Here is a 23,191-nt window from a genome sequence, read left to right as displayed (position 1 = left end):
CAAGGTCACACTGTATAGCACATGGAATTATATTCAATACTCTGTGGCAAACCATAATGGAAAAGAATATTAAAAGGAATATATATATATCCATATGTGTATAACGAAGTCACTTTGCTGGGCAGAAGAAATTAACACAACATTGTAAATCAACTATACTTCAATAAAATTAAAAAAAAAAAAAAAGATGGTTACCTCCCCAAGAGGGGCAGCTACTGTATTTCAGCAGCTTCAACTGTCTGAAAATTATTCAGCTGGAGGCCCAGCTATTTTCCTATTGGATCTCCCATGAAAGACACAACCTCTTTAAAGGCTATGTCCTCTCTTTATCCTCACACAAACTCTTCAGAGAGGGTCTGACCTTCTTGAGCTAACGGCCTTTTGTTCAGTAAAAGTTCAGAGAACAAATATTTCTTCACAAACAACAATAACAGCAACAATATTCTTTTCAGTGGAGGAACCAGACAGCCCAAAAGTCAATTCAGACGGCTGAGGGGACGGTGCCAGGATATCTGTGTTTTGAAAGCATTCCGGGCAATTCCAATGTGCATGGGGGTTGAGCGGCTCTGTCAATCTGATGTGTCCTGACTCCCTTCCTGACCCTGCTTCCCCTGCCTACCGTGCTTCAGCCAAACAGGGCTTCTTCTTCTTTTTAATTTAATTTTATTGGAGTGTAGTTGATTTACAATGTTGTGCTAGTTACACATGTATATATATCCACTCTTTTTAAAATTCTTTTCCCATGCAGGTCATTACAGAATATTGAGTAGAGTTCCCTGTGCTATACAGCAGGTTCTTATTAGTTATCTATTTTATATATAGTCAAACACATCTTTTTTTTCTTTTTGGGGGGAGCCATCCTGATCTTACCCTGACCAGGGATCAAACCCAGGTCCCCTGCAGTTGAAGTGTGGAGTCTTAACCACTGGACCACCAGGGAAGTCCCAAACAGGTCTTCTTGACGAGCTTTTACTAGGCTGTGTCCTTGTCCTGTGATCTTTGTACATGCTGTTCCCTCAGCCATCAGATGCTCTTTCCCCGGTTAACTGCTCGACTCACCGCTCGATTCAAGGACCTGCGCCAGAACCATAAAGCTTCAGGAAGCACCCCTCTTGCTCCTTGGATGTCCCACCATATAAACCTCATTGAGTTTCTATCCAGTTGTGTAACCATCTTCAAGGAGGCCCAAGAGGCTCATGTGATAACTAGAAGAAACCATCTCAGCTTAGGGTTGAAAGGAATTCAGCCTGGAAGTTCTGTAATTACACACATCACGGCTCACTTGTCAATGTTACCATCAGTGCAACGAAGCAGCAACCCAGTCTCCCACATGCCTGAAAAGAGTGCTGACGATTTCTAGGTAAACTCATTGTTCTACCTTCAAACCAGCCCTCTGGCCTGGCTGCAACCCCAGCTGCTCTCTGGCTTCCCCCTCCCTCTGGGTCTAAGGAGGCTGAACGCAGGTGCAGAAAGAGTGGAGGGCGAAGAAATGACCAGCAGGGAGACCGGTTAGGAAGTCCTAGTAGAGCAGTGAGGGCCAGAGGACGGGCATGTTGGGGAGGAAAAAGTCCCCCTTCCCCCAGGGTACCCTTTCCAGCAACAGACATCCTGTTTCTTTCTCTCAAAATCACCAACTCATTATGTATTCCTGGGCATCTGGCACTCTAAAGCTCCAGCTGTTCTGCCCTTGGCTTTCAGAAACTTCAACAGGAACTGATATTCAGACCATGCAAGGTGGATGGACACATGGCAGATTATATCTAAGACAGGTGTCGGAAAGGGTATTCATCCAATAGGTTTCCTGGTGCCACCCAACTGCCGGACTTGCAAATACCTCGAGCCCAAGCTCTTCATAAGAGTCTAATTGTTATTTTCAGCACCACAGGCACAACCACCTTAGACGGGAGCCCTCAGCCTCCTGTCCATGCTTCCGCAGAGTTTTCACAGCCCTCTCCACGGTGGAGGGTTCCTGGAGCAAAAGTCCCAGAGCCTCTCTGTACCCCTGTGGTTCCTCCCCACAGAGCAGCAGAGGATGGGATGGCCCAGTCTCTCTCCCTTGCCTCCAGGAAGTGCAGAAAGGGAAAGGACCCTTTCTATTCCCTGCCCCAACAGAGAGAACACCTGGGTCAGGACTTCAAGAGGCTGCCTGGGGACCGCCATTCTCTCAAGGACCTTCCTTTCTCTGCCAGCAACGGATGCTGTGAGCAGGCTCCCGCCCTGCTGAAGCCCACTGGGTAAGAGTGCCTGGAGTCCACTGTGCCACCCAGCGCTCCCCACAGACAGGGACGAAGGCTTGGGTTTGAGAAGCAGCAGGAAGCCCTCGCTCGGTCTCCAGTCCAACTTCACCAGGAAACCCTGAAATTCAGGATTATTGCATACGTGACACCATGTAGCTAACAATGATCACCTTCTGGGTGCTTATATCTTTCCTCTAGTGGTTAGAACCTGCAGACAGGAAGAGATGGCTAAATGGCTCCCCAGGCACACAGCTACCTTTCTTTCTTTCCACTCACTCAGCCTGCACTGTCCTCACAACAATTTATAGTGCTCTGCAGTACATCTTCCTGTTTGTTTTACAAATGGGAAACCGGACCCAGAGAGGCGGGATAGTTCACCAAGTTTCCACACTTAGTACCAGAGCAGAGATTTTAACTCGCTTCAGTACCTCATTTGCACCCTTCGTTTGTTTGTTTACTTATTTACTTTTTTATTAGAGTTAGACAAATTTATTCTAAAGTTCTTAGAGACAGATAACAATAACCATGTGCTATAGGCTGAATATTTGTGTCCCACCCCCAAATTTATATGTTGAAACCTACCCCCCAGTGTGATGGTACTAGGAAGTAGGGCATTTAGGAGGCGATTAGGTCATGAGGGTACAGCACTCATGAGTGGGATTAGCGCCCTTGTAAAAGGGACCTCAGAGAGTTCCCTCCCTCCTTCTGCCATGCGAGGACACAGAGAAAAGACAGCCATCTAGGAACCAGGTAGTGGGCTCTCACCAGACACAGAGTCTGCTGGTGCCTTAATCTTGGACTCCCCAGCCTGCAGAACTGTGAGAAATACATTTCTGTTGTTTATAAGTCACCCAGTCTATGATTTTTGTTATAGCAGCCCAAACGACTAAAACACCATGAAAGCTCTAAAAACAAGGAGAAAAAAATAGGAGATGGATAGCCCTATTTGATATGAAAATGTCTAAGGAGGCTTTACAATGAACACAGTTAATGCCAGCCCAAGAACAGACATAAAAATAGAATACAGTAGAAAGTCTACAAATAAACACCTGCAGAGTATATTTAGCCTATGATTAAAGTTGTACTTCACAGGACTGGGGAAGATATGGAATTTTTAATACATGGTGTTGGGACACCTGGATGGCCATTTGCAAAGAAAAAATGAAACACATCCATACTTCCACATCATTTTTAACTCCAGAGATCTCAATGTAAAAATAAAACAAATATAACTAGAGTGAACTAATACAAAACTCTGGGTGAATTTCCTGAGAGTGGGATGACATTTATGAGTCTGGCTCAAATCTTTAGGAAATAAAAGAAACAACTGATAGAGTCAGCTATATAAAATCAAAATTCTATCCTGAGAGCCAGAGAATGTAAGTGGCGTCACCCAGGCCACAGGGGGTTCGTGTAAACTCCTGAGGGTAAGGCCAGGTTCTTTGACCTCACTCTTGGGTACTTCCATACGCTGTCCCCCGTGACTTTCTAATACTGCCCATAACCCTCCTGTTCTCTTCTTGAGGCCACGTCTGCAAACTGTCTCTCACACCTACAAAGCCCTCTTATCACTATGTGCACAGAACCCAGTGTTAGGTTCCAGGATCCTTTGAATGAAATGTGCATCTCCTTTCCACCTCACTAGTTGGCTAAAGTTTAACCTATGATGGGATTCTGAAGTCATCCACAGTTCACCAGAGCTGTAGTCTGCAGCTATAGGTAACAGATGAGCCCCGAGTCCGGCAGACGTGGGCTCTGCAGTTGCATCTTTGTTCTCTGGAGAGGTAGGAGGCCAGCTGGACACAGTATTTCTCCGGTAACCCCTGTTTAGGAGACACTTCATTGGGAGAGGTAACAATGACACAGAAAACCTATTCCCCGCCCTCAAGTGTCTTGGCAGCAAATTTGGAAATTAGGAGGATGGAAGGGACCTGTGAGGTCATGTAATCCAAACGCTAGCTGGTCTTTAAGGAGGCCATCAGTGTGAACCCAGTAAGCAATCCTAGTAATCAACGCTGGTGTGTACAGCACAGAATGTGCTAGAGTTCAGAGAAGGACGAGATCAGAGGCAGAGGGAATGAGGTTCCACATGCAGAGACAGATGGCTACTGAGAGTCTTACCCAGGCTTCATTCATGATTTATCCCCAGCCCTAGCCATAAATCCTAAGCCTTCTTCCTGTAAACAGCCTTGCTGTTCTAACCCACCTTGCTCATAGCAGGCTCTGTAGCCTGGGTTGTCACTTTGGGTGAGGACTCTGAAACGTTTCAGACCTCCCCTCACCCCGGTCTCTTCCCACTGCAGCCCCCTTAGTTCTTTTGCCCTTTCTACCTTCTTTGCCTGTGTCTGATATCATTCCCTCTTAGGCCAGGCTGAGAAGAAAGCTCCTCTGCCCTCTGGAGAAACGCAGTATCCAAGCTGTGCAGCAGGCACGCAAGGTGCCGAGGAAGACTTAGGGAGAAAGGATGAGGGAGGGGGGCAGGGCTAGCAGAGCCCGAGGGAAAGTCCAGCCACAGCCCAGCGGCACTGGGTGATGGTCACTGGGAACACGTGGTTCATACAGATGGCCAAGAAGCACATGAAAAGGTGCTCAACATCTCTAATTATTAGAGAAATGCAAATCAAAACCGCAATGAGGTGTCACCTCACACTGGTCAGAATGGCCATCATCAAAAAATCTACAAATAATAAATGCTGGAGAGGGTGTGGAGAAAAGGGAACCCTCTTGCACTGTTGGGGGAATGTAAATTGATACAGCCACTATGGAGAACAGTTTGGAAGTTCCTTAAAAAACTACAAATAGAACTACCATACGACCCAACAACCCCACTACTGGGCATATACCCTGAGAAAACCATAATTCAAAAAGAGTCATGTACCACAATGTTCACTGCAGCTCTATTTACAATAGCCAGGACATGGAAGCAACCCAAGTGTCCATTGACAGATGAATGGATAAAGAAGATGTGGCACATATATACAATGGAATATTACTGAGCCATAAAAAGAAACGAAATTGAGATATTTGTAGTGAGGTGGATGGGCCTAGAGTCTGTCATACAGAGTGAAGTAAGTCAGAAAGAGAAAAACAAATATCACTTACAGTATACAGTACAGTATCACTTATATGTGGAATCTAGAAAAATGGTACAGATGAACTTATTGGCAAAGCAGAAACAGAGTCACAGATGCAGAGGACAACTTTACGGTTACCAAGGGGGGAAGAGGGGCATGGGACAAATTGGGAGATTGGGATTGACACATATATACTAGTATGTATAAAACAGATAACTAATGAGAACCTATTGTTTAGCACAGGGAACTCTACTCAATGCTCTGTGGTGACCTAAATGGAAAGGAAATCTAAAAAAAGAGGATATATATATATATATATATATATATATATACATATAGCTGATTCACTTTTTTGTACAACAGAAACTAACACAACATAGGAAAGCAACTATACTCCAAGAAAAATTTTTTTTAATTTTTAAAAATAAAAAGGAAAAAATAAATTAAAATAAATAAAAATTGCCTTGGAAAGTTAAAACAAAAAACCATAGGAGAACTGATCTGAGCATACACAAAACATCTGGGGGCTCCAGCAATAACCCGGAAGGCTTCTACAGGTGGAACACACTTTTCAAGTGTGGACTTAGAGGCTATTGTCGCCTTCTTTAAACCCACAAGTGAGGGACTTGGAGGTTACAGTAGAAACTCCTTCTCCAGACTTCCTATCAGATCTGTGTGTGGCTTCTCCTTAAATAATTCTGAACACAGCTCACTGCTCTCTGTATTGGCCCATTCCATCTATGGGCAGCTCTAGTTGCTCTTTCCCACATGAAGCCGAAGTTTGCTTCTCTGTCATTTCCCCCATGAACCCATTTGGTCACTGGCATCTCCCAGAGCTGCTTCCAGTAGAAGCCATACAGAGATGCTCCCCAGTTTCTACGGAGGGAGCAGGCCCCCTGCCCGTACAAGAGCGCCTTCATCACAGTCATTCCTGGGGCTCTTCCGCTTGGCCATCATCCCATCAGGGAGGGGCTTTGTCCAAGTTTGTTTCCACTCTTGAATATTCTGCCTTCAAGAAAACAGCACTCTCGCCAAACCATGTTTCTCTCTCCCGCCGTTTAGTGCGATTTCCATTATTCATGAACTCTTCCAGTAGTCTTAATGCCAAAAGTTTTGCTGCCAGAGGGGCCGAATTGATTTTGTGGAGTGGTTTGCACACTATATATAAGATCTTCTCATTTATTTATGTGAAAGGAGCCTACCCTGGGCTGAGCATCAGGCTGGGCCAGGCAGTGCAGGGCACTAGGTTTCTGGGCCACATTGCCTTGGAAACCACGGGGCTTTGAGATGAAGCCCAAGCGGGGGCGCCCGTAGCAAATGGAGACCTCTTCCCTAAGGGGCTCCCCCAGCCCTCCCCCGCCCTGGGTAATGAGACTCCAAAGGCCACTGCCAAATTCAGCTCTGGCCAGCTCCCAGCTGTAGAAATATTCAAGCAGTATTAGTAAACATGGATTCCAGGGACGATGTTTAGCCTTCTGAATGAGCCTGCCTCGCTGGGCTCTATTTACTCTGAAAAAAAATCATGGCGCGATGGGAAGAGGATGGGCTTTGCAACCAGACACACTGGAGTTCAAACACCAGCCCTGCCTCCAGAGGACGGACCCATCTCTCCCAGCCTCTGTTTCCTCATTTGTAAACTGGGTTAGTATGCAAATTAAATGCTAAAAACCACAGGAGCACCTATAGCAGGGCTTGGCATGTAGAAATGCCCAACAACGGTAGTGCCCTGTGATTACCAAGAGCTTCTTACCAACCTCATCTGAGCATTGACATGGGTTTCCTTCCTTTACTTAGCAAAGTAAACTGCTGCTTAATCTTTTTAGCCCTTGTGGTAGGTAAAATAATGCTTCTCTCCCCAAAATATCCATGTTCCAGTCCCTGGAACCTATGAATGCTACCTTACACGGCAAAAGAGATTTCACAGACGTGATTAAGGATTGTGAGATGAAGAGGCTCACCTGGATTATCCAGGTGAGCCCAGTGTAATCACCAGGGTCCTTATAGGTGAAAGTCGAAGGTAGGGAAGTGAGAGAGAAGGACAGGTTAAAACCGAAGCAAAGGGAGAGATGCAAGGGAGGTTTGCAGATGCTAGGCTGCTGGCTTTGAGGCTTGAAGAAGGGGGTCATGAACCTAGGAAGCCTCTAGAAAATGGAAAAGGCAAAGAAATGAATTCTCTCCTAGAGCCTCCTGAAGGCACTTCGCTGTGCGGATGCCTTGATTTTAGCCTGGTGAAACTCATTTCAGACTTCTGACCTCCAGAATTGTTAATAAATTCGTGTTGTCTTAAACCACTAAATTGTGGTAATCCGTTACCACAGCAGTGGGAAACGAATACAGCCCCTAATCCCTGTCCGCCCTGGAAGACCTGGCAATCCCCTCCTCACATCGTGGAGCATCCCTGGAATCCTCCAGCTTGGCTCTGGCCCTAACCCAACGTGCCTGGACGAAGGAGAGAAGAAAAGTCTGACGTGGGACACAACCGCCCCAACAATAGGTAACATTAGCTGGTTGCTTCTAAATACGTGACAAGTCTTAATTCATTTAATCCTCACCACACATCTATAAGGTAGGTACTTTATATCTCCCTCTTACAGATGGGAAGCTGAGGCACAGAGATGTTAAGTCAAATATCCAACGTCCATACCACTGGTAAGGGACAGGATGCAGACTTGCACTCAAGAAGTCTTTCTTCAGAGTCCAAACTCTAAACCACTTCTCTGTGCAGCCAAAGTCCCCACCCTTGAGAGTGAGAAGCTGGAAGCACCATCTCAGGTTCTCCCCTTCCAGAGATTCACCCCATCGGCATGACCTGAGATTTAAAACAGCATTTTCCCTTCCCTCTAGAGGTTGAAGAGTGGTTGGAGAGAGGATGGAAGCCAGTCTACCAACCCCATTTCTGAGACGCAGTCACAGGCAGAATCCAGAACGATTTCCACAGCGCTTAGAAAAGGCTGGTCCGGATAGCGTGCCCCCTCTCACACAAATCTCCCCCCTCCCACACCATGCTCTGCCTTATGATGAGCCCCAGAAAAAGGCTCCAGTCATCCCCCAGCTGGCCTGGCCAGTGTGGGGGCTCCATGGGACAAGGCACCTGTTGCCCTCCGGGTGGCCCTGACACAGGCATCAGGTGAGAGAAGAGTGCAACGGTGTGACTGATGGGTTCTTAGAGAGTTCATATCTGAAATGTGTTCAGAACGTTGCCTAGTCCACAGTACGGCTATGCGAGCATTTATTTACTGGACTGAGTTTCTTTTCCTGGACAGAAGGGTGCCAAGGAGCATGTCATGTAAGGTGGTGCTTCTCAAGCTTTCACGTGCACCCACATCACCTGGGGAGCTTCTTGCAATGCAGACTCTGATTTAGAAGGTCAGAGATGGACTCAAAGATCCTGTGTTTCTAACAAGGTAATGCAGATCCAGCTGGGCCGTGGATCGGACTTCGAGTACGGAGGGGGTAAAGCACAGGTAACATTACCAGGAAGCCAACCTCATTGTGAGAAGAGGCCCTGAGGGTCCAGTGTGTACCCTGACCGCAACTATTAAGTCTGGCCTTTCAAGCCTTTCTCCCTTTCTGGGCAAGTGGCTCTGGGCGGGAGGCGTCCCTCAGTCTGGCCAGGATGGTGGCAGCAGGCCATTTCCACTGAAGACCTGGCCATGTCTCAAGCACAAAGGAGGCACTTAGCCAGGAGGTCAAGGAAGGAATTGACCAGTAGAAGCTTAAACCCTCAAAGCTTCCCCATCCCCTACAAGGTAAACACTAAGATTCACGCCCGTGTCAACAAGACTCAAAACCCTGACCTCCTTTTTACCACATAGCTTCCCAAATATGACTGGCTGTGACCAGATGGCCTCCCACTTGATGAAACAATGTCTCCTGTCACTCGAAAGTCCCAACAGCTTGCAAGCTCAGACAATGAGGTGAACTGCACCCCTCTGGGCCCCTCAGAGCTCGTCGTTTGCCCCCTCTGCATTCCAAGCCCTCACTTCTCAAAGTGTGGTCCGTGGACCGACAGCATAGGTACCACCTGGGAGCTTGTTAGATATGCAGACCCTCAGACCCCAACCAGAGTGACTGGATCAGAAGTCGCGTTTTAACCAGATCCCTGGGGGTTGGGACAGGGGGATTTGTGTGCCTGTGAGAGTCAGAGCAGCACGGGCCTGAGCCACTTCTATTTCTGCGTTTGCCTCAGGTTCACGCTCAGCCCCAATCTCAACTTCCCTCTCCGGAGCAAGTCAGCCTGACCCGCGAGCCGAGTATAAATGTAGCCTCGTCTCCCGCTCTCCTTGGTTACCTCTCCTTTCAGAAGCTTCCAGTCCTTTCCTCATCTTCCTCTATCAGGGCCAATTCTGAAACCCTGCCACCTTCTTAAAGTAGTCCCAGAATGTGTCAACAGCCCTCATTTGAGAATCCTTGCAATGATTTTTTTTTCTTTCTAAATAAGAAATTATCTACTTGAAGGTTTTAAGCTGTGGCCAGCCAAGCCGCTCTGCACAGGCGCATGGCTGTGCTGTGTTTGCCACTCTGGCCTCTGAGGCTGTCTGTGCACCTGCAGAAGGAGTCAGCCTCGGTGGGACAGAGGGGAGGCCACCACTTGGGGCCAGTTCTGTGTAGAGTTCTTGTCCTAAAGGCACCTTGGACTGCAACAGGGAAAAACAGCAAAATTGCAAGCAGCTGCCATGCCTCACATGGCACCAGCCAGGCTGACCCCGGTCGTCCCGGGGCAGGTGGGGTTATTCCAGGGAGTTGCTTTTCGAAATGAAACAGCAGAGGGTTCCTTTAAGGCGCTCAAGGCCTGAGGATAAATTTCGAATTTACCCTTGGAGTAATGAATGATACTGTTTCCCTTTTTATTCGTCGTGAAAACAGCCTTCACAACTCTTCATGAAGGCTTCTTAGATTGTGTTTTATTTTTTTAACCCAGTCCATCAATTTCTCGCAGAACATAAAAATACATGTAGAAAATTTGTAATATAAATGCAGACATTTTTATCAAAGAAAATAAAAACTAGTTCACCAAGCAGAGATGATCACAGATCATATGTGGGTCTGTTTCCTTCCTCCCTCAGTCCTGTATGTCTAATATATACACATAATTATGTTTTATGCCCTACATACGTATGCACCAAGATATAGAACATCCTTTATAAAATGGGAATGATACCATAGAGTTTTATACACTTCTCTTTAACTTAAGTATGTACTATCTCGTGTCATTAAACTTTCTTTGAAAACATAATCTGTTGTGTGGTTCTGGTCATAATGTATCTGTCCACGCCTCTAATGTTGACTATTTCTTTTGTTTTGATTCTTTGACTATTTTTAATTTTTGATACCTTTACCACGTGGTTTAATAAAAAGTGACTTAAATCTTTTATTTATTTAGCAAACGTTTATTGAGCACCTACTCAATGCCAGGTGCCCTGCCAAATGGTAAGCATGTAAAAATGAAGTACTGAGGGACTCACGGTCTTGCAAAGAGACAGGCAGATAAGCAAATGCACACACTGTAGTAATACCTGTAATAAAGGGAAGTACAGGGCAGGAAATGAGACTCCTAGTCACAGACAGCAGGATACCCCACAGAGTCCTTAGTGTGGAGGATAATTTCAGAGAGTACTGAGTAATGCATCCCCTCCAAGATAAAAATCACTGTCGCTTACGTATATGTCCTGTCTTCTGCCACGTCTGTGTTTATGGTGGCAATATATCTTCATGACCTTTTCCATTTCTCTCTCATTTTCAATATCAGCACAAAGCCTCTCAAATCTCTAGAGGCGCCAAGAGTCCTCTGCAGTTCCCCGTCTCACGTAACCACATTTTTCCCAATAGAAACCAGTGTCAGGATGACAAGGATAGGATCCGTCACCCTGGAGAGCAAGACCCACAAAGGCTAGGTGCGTGGCCCGAGTTCCCGCCACAGGGGCAGGTTCAGAGTAGGACTCCAGATCCAGCTGCCAGCACATTCTAACCATCTGTTATGGGTTGAATTGTGTCCCTCCCCAAAGATGTTGAGGTCCTAAGCCCGGTACCAGTGAATGCGATCTGATATGGCAATGGGGTGTTTGCACATGATCGAGTTAAGGTGAGGTCATTGGAGTGAGACAATCCAATATAACCGGTGTTCTTCTAGAAAGAGGAAATTTGGACACAGAGACAGACACATGCAGAAAGAATGCCATGTGAAGATGAAAACAGAGGCAGGGAGCATGCATCTACAAGTCAAGGAACACCAAAGATTGCCAGCGAACCACCAGAAGCTAGGAGAGAGGGATGGTACGTATTCTCTCTCAGAGCCTTCAGAACGAACCAAACCTGTCAGCACCCCGATTTCAGCCTTCTAGCCTCCAGAAAATAAAATTTTTAAAGCCACTCCATTTGTAGCACTTTGTTACATACAGCAGCCCTAGCAAACTGATGTCATCACGTGACCCCAAGTTGATATCAATCAACTGGACAATTCATATAACGTTGAACCTCTTAGCTAGACTAATTCTAAAGTGCACTCAGTTTTGCGAATCACGGATTTTAGAAGAAAGCATGCTGTGCATCCTATCTTTAATAAGGAAACACATAGCAAGAAAGAAGGCCAGGTAATAGCAGTCCCAGATTCTTAATGAGAATCACAGTTTGCCATCACAGTTTGAAGATGGACATGTGCAGAAAGGAAACTCTAGGTAAAACTTTGCTCCAAATCCCAAAGTTCTTGTCTAATGAGCCACATTCATTACATGTGAGGTACTAGAACTTTTGTCCCTCCAGCCTGAGTCCTAAAAGCTCTGTGAAGGTAGGGACCCTTGTTTCTTATCATATCCTCGGTGCCTAGTAGGTTTGACCCTCAATATTTGCTCAAGAAGTATAATTTTGAATAAATGAATGAACAGCCTCTTTATTTCTTTTTAAACTCACAAGCTATTCTTAGCCATTTTAGATCACTGGTATCCAGATTCGGTTGTGTACCCCTAATACATGTGTATTTATTATAAACATATGCAACACTACGTGATCAAATACACAGAAATAGAAACATCCAAAAGATAAAATGAAAAAAATAAACATAATTAGAGGTTCTATTAAGCTCCCCTAAAGCTCTAGTGGACGTTCTTTGCACCCCAGAGCATCCTCAGCCACCACCACCGCCGCAGATTTTACCACAAAGAAGAGCAAGAAAACGGAGATCCAGGGCAAATGAAGGCTTCTCCCTCAGACCCAGAGAAGCAACCCCTGCTCCGACACCCGCTTCCTACTCATTTAGCTTTGGTAGGAAGGGGCAGAGTCAAAGGAGAGAAATGCCTCTGATTGAAGAATAGAAGGTCATAGGTACCTCTCCAGATCACACCCACGAAAAACGCAAATAGTATGATCAAGTGTCTGTTAAAAAGGTTTAGCAGGGCTTCCCTGGTGGTGCAGTGATTGAGAATCTGCCTGCTAATGCAGGGGACACAGGTTTGAGCCCTGGTCTGGGAGGATCCCACATGCCGCGGAGCAACGAGGCCCGTGAGCCACAACTACTGAGCCTGCGTTTCTGGAGCCCGTGCTCCGCGACAAGAGAGGCCGCCATAGTGAGAGGCCCGTGCACCGCGATGAAGAGTGGCCCTCGCTTGCCACAACTAGAGAAAGCCCTCGCACAGAAACGAAGACCCAACACAGCCAAAAATAAATTAATTAATTAATAAACTCCTACCCCCAACATCTTCTTTAAAAAATATATATATATTTAGCATAGGACCTCCCAGAGCTGTTAATATGCTTCGGAAAGCCCCAGGAGGCTGGAGCCTGGTTCCCCTGGAAGAGGGTGAGAACCCTACAAACTGGGAATATGGGATTATATGATTCAATTTGTCTAAACTATTCAGAAAAAGCATTCTTCTTTTTGCCTACCATCCCCCTCAGTGCTTTCTCCCAACATTTTTGATCACGGAACTCTTTTCTTCAGTGAATCCTTATTAACATTTTGAGAGAAATTAGTCTGAGACTGAGGTAACCAGAGAAAACAGTTATCTAAAAGTATTAAACTTCATTAGAAACATTCAATTTTTAATTCAAATATAACTAAAATTTTTTTCACTTAACTTGGGAGTAAATTACTGTCTTCTAACAAATTCTCAGAAACTTAATAAATTTGTCATCAATTGAATTTAGGTTCACATCTTTAAGCCCTAAATACATAATGGACATAAAAAAATAACTAAATGCAAGCAAAAACATCTAGCTCTAGCTCACAGTGAAAAAACACACATTAAAAATGGCTATTATTAAATTAGAAAGAAAAAAGAGAAAGACAAAACGCTAGTGAGTATAATGAATGTGCTGGTTTGATACGCTGTAGTGTTTTATTTCAATGGAACAACCCTTTTGAAAAGTAACTTAACAATAACTATTCAGAGCCAAGAAAATGTCCTATACCATTTTACCCATTAATCCCTTTTCTTAGAAATAATTGAAAGTCTGGAACCAGGACAAGAGATGAAGGAGGGGCACTATACATTCATTGCATTTTTTTAATGGAAAAAAAATCTAAATATTTCATCCTACAGAAAACAGTGAATTTTGGCACATCTCCTAGAAGGAATATCATGTAACCACTGAAATTCTAAATTAAAATGTGGAATATGTAGCAACATAAGAAAAAACTTATTTTATAATAAGGAAGAAAAGCACAGGATACAAAATTGCATAACAATATGAAAACCATATGTCCACAAAAGATTATAAAAAGATGAGTTCTTGTAGCAGGCTGGTAAGATCATAAGCGAATTTTTTTGTTGTTGTTTTTCTAAAACTTTGTAATGTTATTGTATTTTACCTTTTAAAAATATTTTTAAGAACATAAAAGCAATTTGCTGCTATATACATTTTTAAACCCAAATGAATTTCTCATACAGTACAAAGCACATTTTTCAAACATTCTCCCACTCATCTGTAGGCGCATTAAAATTCAACTAAATTTTCAACGATACAGATTATCTTTCAACTTGAAAGGTGTGTGAAGGCCCTTAGATAAACAGAACCATTCCTGGTGCCCAACATGATTATTTATTTTAAGTCATTTTACAAAATCTAGTCCGTTCTTGCTGCACCTGGTAATTAAGTTCAAACATCCTGAAGAAGGCAGCCTCCTCTCCCCGAGGCCCAGAAAGAATTTCAATGGCCATGTAAATCTTCCAATTAGTTCACAACATAAAATTACAATTCAGTTTTGATATTTTTTCCCTCTGGGTTTTTCTCTTTTACCATTTTTGTAACCCATATTGTAATTATGCCTGCTCAACCTGACGCAAAACAGCCCCTCTTTTTATGCTAGGCTTATAAAATGCAAGCTGGCTAGCTGGTCACTGTCCTGTTTAAACATACCTGTTCCTGGGAATTCCCTGGCGGTCCAGTGGTTAGGACTCCGAGCTTTCACTGCCAAGGATGCGGCTTCCATCCCCGGTCCGGGAACTAAGATCCCGCAAGCCACCGCCAAAAAAACAAAAACAAAAACAAAAACAAAAAAACACCCGTTCCTGAAGACAAAGGGTCACTCTAAGCTTCTGGGAAAGACTCTCCCAGCGACTGAAGACCTCCTGACTGAGGCCTCACCCACGCCCCTTGTCAGCTGACCTTTGAAACACCATCATTCTCAGGTGGTGGGATTTGCAGGTGTTATCTCTAATACCCGTTTCCATTTCTCTAACCTGGCTTCCAGAATTGCCCCCATTGTAATCCAGGGGCTGAAGATAACAATTGAAAGTTACCTTCCCACCAATCAACTCGGAAGTAAGTAGCCATGCCAGTTACTGGCAGGGTAATTTACTGAGATACTAATTTCTGTTTGGTTTTCCTGTGACCTTCCCTCTTCCTATTTTAAGCAGACATCCAGACCCTTCACAACTCCTTGCCTCAGGAGTGTCACCTCTCCCCCCGACTCCACCTCCACCCAGAGATCTGAGGTTAGCTGAAGTCAGGTTTTTTGAAATACTTAACTCATTAGAGAGATTATACAGAGTCCTTGAGAGAGACAGGAGAAAATAGATTTTGAGAGCAGTGAGAGCAAGGGGAGAGATGGCCTTCTGTCACTCACAGCTCCCCTCACCTCCATCTCCCACCCACCCCTCTCAACCCTGGAGAGGAGACGTGTATCTGGGAGACTAAGCCCCGGGAGTTGTGCGGAGCAATAGAATGGTGGGCAGTTCTTCCCAGAGGCAAGAGGCACCCCTGCCCTGGGCCCCATGGTTTAGAGGATTCCATTTAATCACAAACACACACACACATAACTATGTTTATATTCATGAGAGGACGTGCTAAAAACGTGCTAACAACTTTTAGGTCCCAAGGAAATACTTCTCCCCATCTCTTGTTCTGTTTCCTCAAACTAACCGCATTTGAACGCCATGAAATTCTGCACGTCGTCCCACTGACAATGTCAGAGATGGGGACTGCTTGGAAATGTAGGGGGGATTTGAAAGACGGAAGACTTTAGGTAAGAGAAAAGACAAATGAATTCATTTGTCAAATCCTTTCACTTGGCATGAATGCAGTAAGTCTAGCAAATGAAATATTAATTCCCAGGAGTGCCAAGGATTCTTTTTTCTTCTGCTTCTTCATGTCCCAATTTATCGTTACAGAGCAAGTCAACAATTAGAGCGGTGTTTGCAATATCTGCACATGGTAGCTGAGAAACATTTCACAATATTAAAGGAATCATATTAAAGTCTTTTACACATAGGTCTAGATTATCACACACACAAATGGATCCTGATTTAATTCAGTGGCAACTAGAAGAACAATGAACACTAGAATTGTGAGTAGTGTTTTTTAAATTTAATAAGATTAAATTAAAATTTCAAAATTAATTTAAAACTTAAGCTATATTATATATCTTTGATTTATCATTTTTAATATTAACTATAATATGTATTTTTATTTTATTTTAATAGATAATGTTAAAATATTAAAAGCTAAATAACTTTGAAAACATACAAATATTGTTATTTTTTTAAATTTACATTTACCTGAATTCTATATTTTTTGATGAAAATATGTTCAAATTTCATTTTTTAATTTATTCAATCATTACTGTCAGCAGAATATAAGTTATGTGAAAACCTTGATAATAAAATAGTGATTTTTGCTGATATAAATAAAAGGAAAATAAAGCTATGGAATAAGTACATAATTTGTGGTGTATGTGTGTGTGTGTGTGTGTGTGTGTGTGTGTGTGTGTGTTTAATTACTAATTACTTATCTAATCATCACCAGCCCACTAACAAAACGCCCAATTATGCTCAGTAAAAATTTAATTCCTTTGTCATTGGGTATTTGACAGTGTTCCATCATATAAAACCCACTGTTTTATGCATTTTGATTCTGTCATAATGAAGGTGTATTTGTCATGGTAGAAGGACAGAATATCTCATTAACCACCTTGGTACCTTGGTTTATAACTTCATCATTTTTAGATGTAAGGCATGACCTTGATCTGTGCCCTTGCCACAGCAGCTCTGCTGTCCGCGGAGGCTCTGCTTCCCAACCCACCAGCTTCCAACACAAGCCACAGCTGAGTCTCTTTGGCTCTGATTGGGTCATGTGACCCTGAACCCCTGAACCATTCTCTCCAACCAATTAAATGCAGTGTAGCATAGGCCAGCCCTCAAACACCCGCCCTTGTAGAGTCTGGAATGGACCCAACTCCACTTGAATGTCATAAAGTGAGTGTGGTAAGAAGGGTGGTTCCCAGAGGCAGATCAAGTTTTGTGAGTTATAACATTTTTTCAACTGGGGGGCAGGGGGAGCTTTCTAAGAAAAAGACAGATATTACAAACTCAAAACTTCAAAATTAGATATTGAAAGAAAATATTTCAAAGAAGAAAAAACAAACCCCAAATCCCCCAAAACAAAAGAAGGTCACCATTATCACAAAATCCTCCCTAGAATATCTCTATTATTGTTGGTTTTTTTCCTACAGTTTTTGGCTGAATACTCTTCAATCACTTCTTCATACAACAATCACTTCAAAATATCTTTCACTGTTGTGGCCTCTCCCGTTGCGGAGTACAGGCTCCGGACGCGCAGGCTCAGCGGCCATGGCTCACGGGCCCAGCCGCTCCGCGGCACGTGGGATCTTCCCAGACCGGGACACGAACCCGCGTCCGTTGCATCGGCAGGCGGACTCTCAACCACTGTGCCATCAGGGAAGCCCCAAAATATCATTTTTTTAAGGAGAATAGAAAGATAATTCAGTCCTTATTCTACTATGGTTGAATAACATTTTTTGAAATCACCGATAACTTTAAAATGTACTTTCAACTTCATATTGTATTGGTAATTTTCTGTGTATTTTATGCCAAATTATTATTATATTATTATCATTGCCAAATTCGGGACTTTTTTCACATTTCTCCTATGAATGTGCTGGATGATTTCAAGATATTTCAATTTTTCTTCACAAAATTTGACTCATCTTAAATACTCTTCAAATTGACGACACTCATTAACCAGTTTGCTGTCAATGTCCTCTTGTCATATCAGATCAGTCACCGCAGTGGGCAGTAGTGAGTATTCCTGGAAGTCATTAGGAAGACATTAGGATGCCAGCAAACACTGAACTATAATCGAGTGACTATGAACCACATAAATTTATCCGTTGAAGCACAAACTCAACTTCCCCTTAACTGGACTCAAAAATATGCCTTCAGCCCTTCTAATACTTTAAATACAAGGGGAAATGTGAATGAGGAAGGTCAGGGTGGAAAGATAGAGTCATGCCAATGAGAAGCTTGGAGGCTTAGGCTTCGGTAGCTTCACAGTATATCCACCTCTGGTGGTTCCCCAAGGAAAATTCTGAAGCTATTTCCTGAAGAAGGGGGAATGGATTCTGGCAGGCCAAAATAGTAGCTGTCCACTACAATCATGTTGGCTTTTAGTCCTTCTACCACTAAGTCCACTTTTTTCCCCATGAATAAATATACCTTCTACAAAAGATGTTTTGCTGCCCTCAATTAAAATGACACTTTGTTTTTTGCTTTTGCTTTTCTCTCCCTAGAATATCCTGTACCCCATCTTTATTTGACCTAGTCATTCCCATCTTACAAGGCCCAGCCCAAGGGCTGTCTTTTTTACCTCTGATCTCCCTACCCCAGAAGTGTTCTATGGTCAAACAGATTTGGGAGAAGTTGCATGACTTCTCTCTCTCTCTCTCTTTTTTTTTATTTCTCACAATTGAATTTTATTATTTTCTTTTTCTAAAAATTTGAAGTATCGTTGATTTACAACGTGGTGTTAGTTTCAGGTGTACAGCAAAGTGATTCAGATATGTATATATATATATTCTTTTTCAGATTCTTTTCCCTAATAGCTTATTACAAAGTACTGAGTATAGCTCCCTGTGCTGTACAGTAGGTCCTTGTTGATAATCTATTTTATATATAGTAGTGTGTATATGTTAATCCCCAAATCCTAATTTCTCTCTCCTCCCCCCATCCCCTTTGGTAACCAAGTTTGTTTTCTATGTCCCTGAGTCTACAAATAAATTCATTTGTATCATTTTTTTCAGATTCCACACATAAGTGATATCATATGATGTTTGTCTCTGTCTGGCTTACTTCACTTAGTATGATAATCTCCAGGTCCATCCATGTTGCTGCAAATGGCATTATTTTCTTCTTTTTTGTGGCTAAGTGATATTCCATTGTATGTATATACCACATCTTCTTTATTCCTCTGTCAATATGCCTGTGAGTACTTTGGGGCTTGAGAAGTTCCGCTCTACAAGAGTAATCATTACTGAGAGCTTACGCTATACCAGGCTGTTCTCATTGCTGTACATGTCTTATCTTATTTAACCCTCACTACTTACTCTACAGAATACATTGATTTTACTGATGAGGACATTCTAGGGTTAAATAATTTGACCAAAATTGCACTACTGATAAGAGAAAGATCCTGGTTTTCAGCTCGGACACTCTTAGCCATTTTACTATACTGCTCACTTACTTTTGTTTAAGCGGGGCTTCCTAACAACTTTAATCAACAGGCCCCCTCTCTGCACAACCCTTATTAATTCACCCATAAAAATAGGCTACACCCCATGCACCTAAGTTGCGCCACTCCTGGGCCCTATCCCCTCTGCATCCTAGCAGAGACATTTGTGTATCCTTCTTATCTCCTCCAGTAAGTCATGAAAACCTCTAAAGGGACCTTCATTTTAATCATTTTATCCCCCAAGTCTCTCACAGTATCTGACACACAGTAGGTATTCAATAAATATTTGTGGACTTAATACATATTGATAGCATTTTCAACTTTCCCAACCTGTATTTAATTTCAAAAAGAAGAAGTAAATCCAATAAATTAAATGCTAGAAAACGGAGACTAGAACGTTTTATACAGCTTTTCCAAATCCTTTCATATTTTTCCACTTCTGCTGTTTACTGAGTGAATAAGGAAATTAAAAAGCAGCGGCAGGCTGTTTAAATAGTCAGACAAATTCAATTTGGAATCAACACAAAGATATATTATTTTTGAAGGTCCTTAACTGAAAAGGAATGGAAAATAAATAAAGCTCAGAATCAATCGTAGCTTGATATGTGCAGCTTTGAAAGAGGAAATAACAACATTCTTAATAATGTCTAATAATTCTCATAGCACAGGGACACAAAAAATATTCATTCTGAATGACAACATGTCAATTCAGCTTCTTGTCCTTCAACCTGGAATAAACAAGGAGCACCCTCTGAATGTCCTATTTTTAAGAGCGACAAATGCAGAAGGGATTTTAATTTCCGAAGATTCAAGTTCAAATCATGAGTCATCTTCTCCATTTCAATCACAATTCTGGTATACTTTTTATTAGCTAAAATGAATATTTCTTACTGTAGGGGGAAAGGAATAGAATCTAAGCAAATTGGCCCACTCACTGTTGAAAACTTAATCCAAACACATTTTGCTACCAACAGAAATAAGCCTCACCCAATTTTGCAGTGTCTTTCAAGACAACAAAATGGCTTATCTTAAAACCCCCTTAACCATATTATGAATGTATCGCATATCACCAATCCATATTACATTATTTTGATTCCAATAAGCCAGTCCAAATATTTAATGTGGATAGTTCTGAAGAGCAAAATTCTCTGCAGGTAACAACATGTGGACCAGAGCTGCCTGACAGGTAGGATCCCAGCTGTGAAACCAAATCCGATCCTCCATGTGACCTCCAGAAGGTTCCTGCCCCTGCCTTGCTTTTAGCCATTCAGTGGCTCTCCAGTACCTTCAGAAGAAAGGGTAGACCAGCAAGGCCCTCCAAGACCTGAATTCTTCTTTGCTCTTTAACCTTATGTATCACCACTCCCCATACAGAACCACTTCAAGTTTCCTGCACATGCCTTTTTATTCCATACCTCCATGGTTTTGCTCAAAATGCAAAATACCTTCCAATTCTCACCCTCCTTCTTCCTCCCTCCTCTGACCCTCCCTGCCTCTTCAACCTAAAACCCTAATCTTTCGAAACAGTGCGTAGCCATGCAATTCCACTCCCAGGTATACACACATGAATGTTCATAGCAGCTTTATTCATAATAGCCAAAAAGTGAAAACAACCCAATTGTCCATCAACTGATAAATAGATCAACGAAATAGGGTGTATCCATACAATGGAATATTATTTGGTACTAAAAAGGAATGAAGTAGTAACACATGCTATGACATGGATGAATCTTGAAAACATTATGCTAAATGAAAGAAGCCAGATACAAAGGACCACATATTGTATGATTCCATTTACGCTAAATGTCCAGAATAGGCAAATCTATAGAGACAGAAAGTATATTAGTGGCTGCCTAGGGATGGAGGGGCTGGGGGAAATGGGAAGTGATCACTGATGCATACAGACTTCTTTTTGGGGGGGGGTAACGAAAATGTTCTAAAATTGATGGTGGTGATGGTTGCACAACTCTGTGAACATACTAAAAGCCACTGAATTGTGTACTTCAAACGAGTGAATTATACGGTATATGAATTATCTATCAATAGCTGCTATTAAAACAATGCTCAGGGGCTTCCCTGGGCTTCCCTGCTGGCGCAGTGGTTGGGAATCCGCCTGCCAACGTAGGGGACACGGGTTCGATCCCTGGTCCGGGAAGATCCCACATGTCGTGGAGCAACTAAGCCCGTGCGCCACAACTACTGAGCCCACGTGCTGCAGCTACTGAAGCCTGCGCACCTAGAGCCCGTGCTCCGTAACAAGAGAAGTCACCACAATGAGAAACCTGTGCACTGCGATGAAGACCCAACACAACCAGAGGAAAAATAAAAAAGGTACATACATATGAACACTAAGACCTTATTAATTTTGATTATCCAATGAAGACTGGAATGGTCCAGTCTGAAACTGACCTATGAATTTTCTCTGAGGGTATATTTTGCCAAGCAAAATAACAGCATAAACAAAACTTGTAGGAGTTTGTTTAACCTACTTAGCAGGAAAGAAAAAAATTAAGGGCTTTATCGACTCTATTATTTCTTTTTTCCTTTTAGAAGATGTTGGGGGTAGGAGTTTATTAATTAATTTATTTATTTTTACTGTGTTGGGTCTTCGTTTCTGTGCGAGGGCTTTCTCTAGTTGTGGCAAGCGGGGGCCACTCTTCATCACGGTGCACGGGCCTCTCACTATGGCGGCCTCTCTTGCTGCGGAGCACAAGCTCCAGACGCGCAGGCTCAGTAGTTGTGGCTCACAGGCCTAGTTGCTCCGCGGCATGTGGGATCCTCCCAGACCAGGGCTTGAACCCGTGTCCCCTGCATCGGCAGGCGGACTCTCAACCACTGCGCCACCAGGGAAGCCCTGGTTTCTTTCTTAATTCTTTTGGAGTTAGTGTTTTCCTGATTTTTAATAGGGAGCATATATTACTTTTAAAATCAGGACAAATAAATAAAGGTCATTGAAATGAAAACAGTTCTTTTTTTTCTTTTTTTTTTTCCTCCAAAACAATTCTTTTTTGAGGCCACAACAGTGAGAGGCCCGTGTACCGCAAAAAAAAAAAAAAAGAAAGAAACCAAATCACCGGGATTGCATCACCAGCTCAGGGCATTTACTTAGAAGCCTCTGTACCCTCAGCTGGAGCTCCCTTAGCATCTGTAGCCCACGGGAGAAGCTGGGTCCTGCCTGGTCCTTTTTGATCAGCTCCCAGAAATTTGTACTCAACCAGGTCACCAGAGTTGGCACTAGAAAAGGCAGTTTTATCTCGTGTAAGCTCAGAGGGCTTTTGGAAGCCCAGACTTATATTTCCACCCCCTCATCACTTACAGGGTACCACGCCTCCCGTCTGTTTTGAATCCAGTGGCATTTCCTGGAATTCAACTGCCTTCCTCTCTCTACAGAGGAAGTGAACAGTTTAGAAACCTAGGCTCTCCAGAATGCGAACTCAGTTATTGGCATAAATGTCTTTATACTGCTTCCCACGAGTGTAATTATCAAGTACCTTCTGTTTTGCTTCCGGTTTGTAGTACTTCGTGTCAGACGTTTGACTCAGGTCAAGTTTCTGACCTTTTCCTTTTTTCTGTTTTTTTTACACTTTTATTGGCATATAGTTGATTTACAACGTTGTGTTATTTTCTGCTGTACAGCAAAGGGAATCAGTTATACATATACATATATCCACTCTTTTCTAGATTCTGTTCCCATATAGGTCATTACAGAGTATTGAGTAGAGTTCCCTGTGCTGTACAGTAGATCCTTATTAGTTATCTATTCTATATATAATAGTGTGTATATGTCAGTCCTAATCTCTCTGACCTTTTCTTATATAACTTAGTTTTCCTTGGACTCAGACAGCTTTCAAACTAATTTGTCCTTGGGACATAGTACGGTGCAGTGGTTGTGAGTCTTATGACAGCACGCTGTGTGAGCGC

At 43.0% G+C, this 23,191-nt stretch overlaps 1 pseudogene; it reads left to right on the top strand.

The window, feature by feature from the left end:
• The first annotated feature begins 8,313 nt into the window (after positions 1 to 8,313).
• LOC111167613 (ferritin light chain pseudogene) overlaps positions 8,314 to 23,191 on the top strand; it is a 39,312-nt pseudogene continuing 24,434 nt past the window's right edge.

This window comes from Delphinapterus leucas, chromosome 16 (assembly GCF_059928025.1).
Source record: "Delphinapterus leucas isolate spDelLeu-1000000601 "Yukka" chromosome 16, BTC_Dleu_Yukka2, whole genome shotgun sequence".
Taxonomy (NCBI): Eukaryota; Metazoa; Chordata; class Mammalia; order Artiodactyla; family Monodontidae; genus Delphinapterus; species Delphinapterus leucas.
Note: the sequence above shows the minus strand (reverse complement) of the source record. Positions and strands in the feature narration are given on the sequence as shown.